This window comes from Silene latifolia, chromosome Y, assembly GCF_048544455.1.
Source record: "Silene latifolia isolate original U9 population chromosome Y, ASM4854445v1, whole genome shotgun sequence".
Classification (NCBI taxonomy): domain Eukaryota; kingdom Viridiplantae; phylum Streptophyta; class Magnoliopsida; order Caryophyllales; family Caryophyllaceae; genus Silene; species Silene latifolia.
In genome coordinates this window covers 65,450,940-65,458,552 of record NC_133538.1, presented here as the reverse complement: position 1 = coordinate 65,458,552, position 7,613 = coordinate 65,450,940, and the positions used below count along the sequence as shown (strand labels likewise).

The 7,613-nt window shown below is 41.8% G+C and overlaps 1 non-coding gene across 1 annotated transcript; it reads left to right on the top strand.

Moving 5' to 3' along the window:
* The first annotated feature begins 376 nt into the window (after positions 1-376).
* Positions 377-483, top strand: LOC141636012 (small nucleolar RNA R71). The gene has a single exon (XR_012540657.1). It is a non-coding gene; the product is annotated as a small nucleolar RNA R71 (small nucleolar RNA).
* The last annotated feature ends 7,130 nt before the right edge of the window (positions 484-7,613 follow it).

The window sequence follows — 7,613 nt, the reverse complement described above, 5'->3', positions numbered from 1 at the left end:
CACAAGACTCAAAGGGACTAGGACAATTTTCTGAGACATGTCCCTCAGCTCCACATCTTCTACAGACGAAAGGACCGTCTCAAAACAAAGATTCACCTGGTAAATACCTCCTTTTGAAGCTCCTCCCGTTCATACTTGTCAAATCTCGCGAGTGAGAGCTTCAAGTGCGGCTACGAAGGAGATTCAAAGACTCATCCTTTGATTCCCCCTGGAATTCCCATACTCAGCCTTGTGGGTGGCTAAGTCATCAATGATCTTCCACACCTTAGTCTCTCCCATATTCTCAGCAAATCGGCCATTGGCTGCAGCATCCAAAATAGCCCTCTGATCGTCATACAACCCGTTATAGAACTGATTGCAAAGACTCCATTTTTCGAACCCATGGTGCGGTATGGTTCGCACTAGCTTCTTGAAACGGACCCATGCTTCATGAAAATTCTCATCCGGCTCTTGTTTAAAGCTCGTGATCTGAGCTCTAATGGCATTCATCTTCGAGGCAGAGAAGTACTTCTTGTAAAATGTCAGGGCTAAGGAATTCCAGTCGGTGATCCCATGAGCGGCTCGGTCCAGATCTCTGTACCACTCCCTTGCAGCATCACGGAGTGAGAAAATGAACATGGTCTCCTTTATCTGGTCCTGGGTCACACCGGTCGGCGGGGGTATAGAGCAGAAGTAATCGATAAATATCTCCATATGCTTGGCTGCATCTTCATTTGCAGCTCCCCCGAACTGGTTCCTCTCAACTAAGTTGATATAGGAAGGCTTCGGTTCGAATTTCCTATCAGCTCCAGGTAATTTGAACCCCTTGTAAAGATTTTCAATTTGTCGGCTCGAAATGACTTGCTATAGTTGCTTCTTCAGCCATGACTGGAATTTCTGGAGAAGTGACTGTCTCAGCTGAAGAAATAGAAGCAGGAAATGTAGGTGGATCTTCCTCGAACAGAGCAGTCTCGTAGTAACTTGACAGAGTACTCAGCTCTTTCTCTGTCGGCAACACCCTTGATGATCTTCTCAACTCGCGCAAGGATTTCTCAATCTCAGGATTGAACGGTACTAGTTCACCACCCTGTGACCTGCGCATAAGAAGAAACTACAAAAAGAATATAAGAAAAGTTTAAGGAACAGATGTCCCTTAAACTAAGAAAGACTAAAAATAAACAACTAAAAATTAGAACAATTGCCTCCCCGGCAATGGCGCTAAAATTTGATACCCGTCGTTGTGAGTACCAAAAATAATATTTATAATTCCTATTAAAACTAACCTAGGCTAGTGGTAACAGGGTCGAACCACAAGGAGGCGAATGTAATTAAAAGTTGTCTAAATTTACTCTAAGGTAACAAGTGTTGGGGGTTGAGTTGATTTGGTCTATAGCTAATAACAATAAAGGTAATAAACTAAAGAAATATATTAAATCAAATAAAAAGAAGGGTACTAGGATGGTCGGTTCATTATAGTTTCGGCGGCAGCAAACTAAGTCGGTCTAAATCAAACACATGAGGCGGGAAAACAAGAGGTCCTCTCGGTCCACTCTCAACAGATAGCATCTTTCGATCTCGCTATAAGTCCCTAATATCACTAATACTGAATCTCGTCCTGAAAAGTGACTAATAATCTAAACTTTACCTATCTTTCGATCTCAGCATAGTTTAGTCATTTTTATTGGTGGTCAATCAACTGTCCCTATCTCTCGATCTAATGGGTCAGTCACATCCTAAACATTCAACTAGTCGTGTGCACTCGATTTGTCGAATAAAGAATTAAAACAATTAAAACGAAGGTAAAACCTCACGTGGTCAGTCGATCGACCAGGTATGGCAGTCGATCGACTGACACGCGATTCAGGCCGTGTTCATTCTATTGCCGCCTATACTATAGTTCCCCTACATCCTAGCACAAGCAATTTAGCTACTCATACTGAAATTAAAGGCAACAATAAAATTAATGCAATAAGCAAAAGAATTCATGCTTGAAACAATAGAACAAACAATTAACATAAACGGTAGTTCAGTTTCGGGAAAATAACTAGCAATTCTATCCTACAAAACGATAATAAAGCAAACTGAATTATTAGCAGAAGAATACCGATTGAATTGCAGAGAAAGATCCAAGAACTGAATGCAAAAGTATTAGTACAAAATAATATTAAGAACCCTAATTATTTGATAAACTAAAACTGAATGTAAAACGAGGTAAAAACTAGATGCCTATTCTGAAAACTCATGCTACGTTATATAAGAAAAGTACGCAGCTATTATTCCTAAACCTAATAACTCATGGGCTTGATAAATCTCGAACTTTAAATTCTCGTCTGAAGTACCGGCTTGGTCGATTGACTGAGGTAACCGGTCGATCGACTGGGACACAGCGTACAGTAGCTTCTGGATCCCGTGAGTTGGTCGATCGACTAAGGGTACTGGTCGATCGATCATTGGCTTTAGCCGTACTTGACTTCTATAATCTCGTGGATTTGTCTTTCGGGCCTTGAAATGCGCACCAAGCTCGTTCCTTAAGTGAATACTCCACGTCAAAATGCAATGCAGGATACTCGGGGACGGATGTAGCTCAATTTCCGTTGAATTCTTCACATTTCTGCAATAATGTACAAAAATGTGAAAGTAGACGGAAATAGGGGAAATGGTAGCTTAAACTACACAAATGAGCTCTGAAATGCGTGTAAAATGAGGTATAAAACATCATATAAAAGACACGCATCAGTGAACTTGAAAAGCAGGACTCTATATGGATGCTTTGTCAGGGAGGGAAAAACATAGTTATGGAGACTATTGTTGAGGAGGGGGAACAGATGGATCTACTGAAGTTCACTCAGAATGACATCAAATCTGAGGTAGAATTCAGGAATCAATCTGTTTATTGCTATATTTTAGGGACTAACCCTCCTATGGAAGTCGTTGAAGATTATGTGTATCAAGCCTGGTCTGAGTTTGGTATAGACAGGGTTTCATTCATGGAGAATGGAGTCTTCTTAGTCAGGTTTACCACGCCTGCTGGGCTGTCTTCTCTCCTGAATGCTGGATACTATTTTTTTGATAACAAGCCTATAGTGATTAAGCCTTGGAGCGTAGAAGTGGACCTTGTGAAGGAGAAAATTGATAGGGTCCCGGTTTGGGTTCAGTTAACAGGAATTCCTCTGAAGTTTTGGGGGGACTGTTTAATGCCCATTTCATGACTTGTGGGTACGTTTGTTAGAAAGGATATTGCCACTGCTGAAAAAAAGAGATTGAGCTATGCTCGGGTTTTGGTAGAGCTAAAGATGGACCAACATTTACCAGACAAATTTCAATTCCTTGATGAAGCTGGGAATGTGGTGGTTGTCCAGGTGACCTATGAATGGAGACCTGTTTCGTATGAGGGTTGTAAGGGGTTTGGCCATGATAAACAACAGTGTAGGAAGGCTAAACCTAAAGTCCACCTAAAAGGAAAACCAAATCCTCCTCCTGAGAAACAGAAGAGGCAAGAATGGAGGCCAATGCAAAAACAGTTGGATCCCTCTAGAGCTAAACGCTCAATTGTGTTTTCTCCTGAGGGTTTTCCTCCTCTTGTTAGGACTAGTGTTGCTACTCCTGCTATGCATATAATGAAACTTAATAAGCAAGGTGGCTTTACTGAGATAATAGCATCTGGTAGGAAAGGACCATACTCTTTCTTAGATGCTCTAAATGGCACTACTCCTAGGGGGGAGTGATGCAGAGTGGTAAAGACCCCCCTTCCCTGCCATCTCATGCATAATCTGGGTTTCTGGAATGTGAGAGGATTAAATGATCTTAATAAACAAAAATTGGTGAAATGTTTTATGCATAATAATGGTGTAGGGTTATCTGGATTATTGGAAACCAAAATAAAGCCTAGGAATCTTTTGAATAAGAATACCTGCTTATGTGAAGGTTAGAGTATTACTACAAATAGTAGTTGGCATAAAGGAGGGCGCATTTGGGTATTATGGAAACCTGAGCTGTTCATAGTTAATGTCCTAGCTTATAATGCTCAATATATTCACCTGAGAGTGGTTTCTAGGACTGATGATAAAAGTTTTCTTCTTACTATGATTTATGCTCTTAATGACTTACATGAGAGAGTTGAGCTTTGGACCTTTCTGAAGAATGTAGCTCTGACTTGTGTAGAACCTTGGCTTTAGCCAGGGGATTTTAACACTGTGTTGAGCCCTGTGGAGAGATTAGGAGGGCACACTTTTGAAGCTAAAATGCAACATTTCCAGGAGTGTGTTTCTCTTTGTTATGTTGAAGATTTGCAGGCTACTGGTGCTATGTTCACGTGGTCTAACAAGCAGAATCCAGTGGACAGAGTATACAGTAGGCTTGATAGAGTGATGGGTAACAATGAATGGATGATGGATTTTGGTGACTATTTAGCCCATTTCCACCCTGAAGAAGTTTTTTACCACTGTCCTTGCACGATTGTTAACAAGAAAGCTGACATGGGTGGAAGGAAAAGCTTTAAATACTTCAACATGTGGGGGAAATCTGAGCTTTTTAAAGACTGTGTGAAGAGAGTCTGGTGTCAAGTTTACCAGGGGACTAAAATGTTCACTGTTGTAAAAAAGTTGAAGGCATTGAAGCCTGGGCTTAAAGCTCTTAATAAAACTTGTTTTTATGATATAGAGAATAACACCTCTATTACTGCAGCTCTTTTGGAAAAACTTCAGAAGGAATTGGTGGCTATCCTGGGGATTTGGAGCTGATGCTGTAACACCCCCATACTCCAAGTGCCTTACCAGGACCACTCAGGTATGATGATATTACCATCTCGGTTACCCGAGACAATGATAATCAAATAAACAATAAACAAACAACGTTTAAATAAGAATACTTAGTGAAAGGATTACAATCTCGAAACCAAAACCAAAAGTATAATACATGTTCTCAACTGACTGTTTACTGTTCTAACTGAAATGTAAAGAAACTACTAAGCTACAGCGGAAGACTTCTATCATCATATCGTGGCAATCCCAGCTATCCCAGTACTCATCTCATACCTGCTCAATATCTGCTCACCATCCCCGAATGGATCACCGCAGGTTTACAAAACAACAACCGGGGTCAGTACTAATCACACAACTCAATATATTAACAATAAGATAAACAGACAGCTTAACTGTCACACACACAATCACACCAATTCCAGCAATCTCAATCACCGACTGTCCACTGGACAAGTCCTGCCAGTGGGGGACCGCAGCCGTACCCACCAAATCCCCGCTCCGCATAATGAGCGATAACCCTGTCCATTAATGTGCACATCCCTTCTGTGGCGGGTTCCACAGAAGGAGAAACTAGGGCGTGAAGCCACTCCCACAAGTGACCTCAATCAGCCGAGGGCACGCCTCGAGAACCATAGACAACGATCACAATCACAATCACAACCGTCACAATACAATTACTATATTAAACAATCAATCTCAACACATCAACAATCATCCCATTATGGGACTAATACTGAGTAGGAAATCCTACCGGAAAGCACACTATCGACGGTCTCTCTTCTTTGTATCAAAAAGCTTCCTCTACGAAACCTCCTCCTATCATACAACATACAAATGCTACCAAATCACATACTACTCAAAAACCCCCAAATCCCTATATTAGGGTTTAACCAAATCAAAGGAAAGACAACAAAAAGGGTACATAGATCTTACCCTCGACGCAAGGATCTCAACGGTATAACCAACGATGAGAACCGACCTTCCAAACTCCGGGATTTGCTAACGATGCGATTAGGATTAAGAACGTACTTGCTTTCTCTCTTTAACAGTAAATTAGGTTTTGCAAAAGTGTTTAGAATAATGACGACGAAGGTTATATATCTTAATCGCATAATTAACAAATCCCGAGAAAAACTCCCCGTAAACCGGCTACTCGATCGAGTACCCAAGGTACTCGATCGAGTACCCCCTTACTCGATCGAGTATCCTAGTTACTTGATCAAGTACCCAACAGGTCTGAAACTTTTATAAAACACAACTCACCCTTACTCGACAGAGTAAGGCCTACTCGATAGAGTACCCGGAGACTCATAAATACGGAGTATTACAGTCTTCCCTCCTTAAAAAGAACTTCGTCCCCGAAGTTCAAACCACTACTAAACAAAGGTACTCCCACAACACTTCCGACTCAACAACCAAAACAAAACCCAACATAAAACATGTTACTAACCCAACTCACCCCGACACACATACCGACAAAACATACAAAAAGGGTATAAAACTCTTAAAAACTCTATGCGATCATCTCCTGCCCCCCTAAAAGAAACAAGGTTACGTCCTCGTAACCACACATACCTGATCAATCAGAAAAGGGTATCGCTCTTTCATAGCTTCCTCTGGCTCCCATGTAGCTTCCTCAGTCTCGTGGTTAGACCAAAGGATCTTAAGCAAAACTGTCTCACCACTCCTAGTCTTCCTAACCTTTCGGTCAAGAATCTGCTTAGGCACCTCAAGATATGATAAGGACTCATCTAGCTCAAAGTTCTCTGCCTCTAACACATGTGACAGATCACTCACATACTTCCGCAACTGCGATACATGAAACACATTATGCACTCTCTCTAACGCAGCTGGCAAAGCCAGCCGATATGCAACTTCCTCAACTCGCTCTAAGATCTCATAAGGCCCGATAAACTTCTGACTTAACTTGCCTTTCTTCCCAAATCTCATAACCCCACGCATAGAAGACACTTTCAAAAGAACCTTGTCCCCAACCTGAAACTCTATGTCCCTGCGATGTAGATCTGCATAACTCTTTTGCCTATCCTGAGCAGCTCTCATCCGTTCCCTGATCATCTTAATTTGTTCCACCATCTCATGCACCATCTCTGGTCCTAAAACCACTGCCTCAGCACTATCGTCCCAACAAATCGGGCTCCTACATCTCCTCCCATACAAAGCCTCAAACGGTGACAGTCAGTTGAGAACATGTATTATACTTTTGGTTTTGGTTTCGAGATTGTAATCCTTTCACTAAGTATTCTTATTTAAACGTTGTTTCTTTATTGTTTATTTGATTATCATTGCCTCGGGTAACCGAGATGGTAATATCTTCATACCTGAGTGGTCCTGGTAAGGCACTTGGAGTATGGGGGTGTTACAAAACAACAACCGGGGTCAGTACTAATCACACAACTCAATATATTAACAATAAGATAAACAGACAGCTTAACTGGCACACACACAATCACACCAATCCATCAATCTCAATCACCGACTGTCCACTGGACCAGTCCTGCCAGTGGGGGACCGCAATCGTACCCACCAAATCCCCGCTCCACATAATGAGCGATAACCCTGTCCATTAATGTTTACATCCCTTCTGTGGCGGGTTCCACATAAGGAGAAACTAGGGCGTGAAGCCACTCCCGCAAGTGACCTCACTCAGCCGAGGGCACGCCTCGAGAACCATAGACAACGATCACAATCACAATCACAACCGTCACAGTACAATTACTATATCAAACAATCAATCTCAACACATCAACAATCATCCCATTATGGGACTAATACTGAGTAGGAAATCCTACCCGGAAAGCACAAAGATCGTACGGTCTCTCTGCTTTGTATCAAAAAGCTTCCTCTACGAAACCT